Source organism: Haplochromis burtoni, unplaced genomic scaffold, assembly GCF_018398535.1.
Source record: "Haplochromis burtoni strain Fernald_Lab_line unplaced genomic scaffold, NCSU_Asbu1 Contig_2139, whole genome shotgun sequence".
NCBI lineage: Eukaryota > Metazoa > Chordata > Actinopteri > Cichliformes > Cichlidae > Haplochromis > Haplochromis burtoni.
The window spans coordinates 14,701-15,955 of record NW_024584500.1 but is presented as its reverse complement, the minus strand read 5'-3'; positions in this window follow the sequence as shown (position 1 = coordinate 15,955).

Below are 1,255 nucleotides of genomic sequence, written 5' to 3'. Positions count from 1 at the left end.
TTTGAAAGGTTCAAGGACTGAACTGCTCTTCTGTTTCCTCAATGCGCACTTTAAATTTTCAAAACTTCACAGCTGTGATTGATCCAAACAAAAGCTGACGAAGGACCAGAGTCAAAATATAAAAGCTGGTTTAATAATAGTTTAATTAATGGGCTTCCTGGATCACTAAGAAGTCCCGACCAGCTCAGGACGTATCCTGCCTTCCGCCCAAAGACAGCTGGGACAGGCTCCAGACCCGGAATAAGGTGATAAGCGGAAGTAGATGTATTGAAAAAAATTCTAACATGAAATCCTGCTGAGTTTTATATTTTAACATTAAAGATGTTTTAAAGGACTGAACATGAAAAATAGAAACAGCCAAATCTCCCGCAGTTTTTACTCACCAGTTTAAAGAGAGCGAGCAGCGAGCTGTCCCTGTTGTTCACATTAATAATTTAATGATCAGCTGAAGAACGAAGTGACTGTCAGCAGCAGTGAGAAAGACTCAGAGGAGGAAGAAGTTGCTGGCTAGAAATTAAAGACTGATCAGAAACACAAGAAAAACAAGTTAATGTAAAACATGAACGGCTTTGATTCACACCGAGTAAAAAGGAGGAAACACGAGAGTCGATTCATCTGGAATCAAACATTTTCTTTAAGTCCGGAAAAATAAAAAAATGTTAATACGTGAAACGAGTTTGAAGCAAAAACTAAGCTGAAGCGAAAATATGAAACTGGTTGTTAGGTAAACACTTCCTGCTGTAAGACACGAACACATCAAACACTGCTGCTGTCTGTTCTTCTTTCCACACAAATTCTGTACACAACAGTATCCACGGAAAGATTTCACAGACTGCTGGAGGGAACAGACCACTCCCGCCTCGTCCAATGGGCGTGGTTGTGCTTGATTATTCCCTGCCCCTCATCATTGGGCGGGGTTTCGTATAGAGCATGATGACCACGCCCCCAATGACGCAAATGGCCACGCCATTGAACACTCAATTATATATTAGATTATATATTATATATTAGAAATTTGTTATAAAATAAAACAAGCTTACCATAAAATAATCTTGTCAATATAACATATAGTAGTCCAATAAAATTAACACAAAAAGTTCATGTCTGATAAACAAGTGGTTTCTATAAATATTTGACCGGAATGAAAAACATAACAACAACATAAAAAAGTCATGTTCGTGTTACCAGAAAAATGTGTGCAGGTATAACATAAAAAACTAAGGTTAACCAAACATAACTTAATTTCGTGCAACCG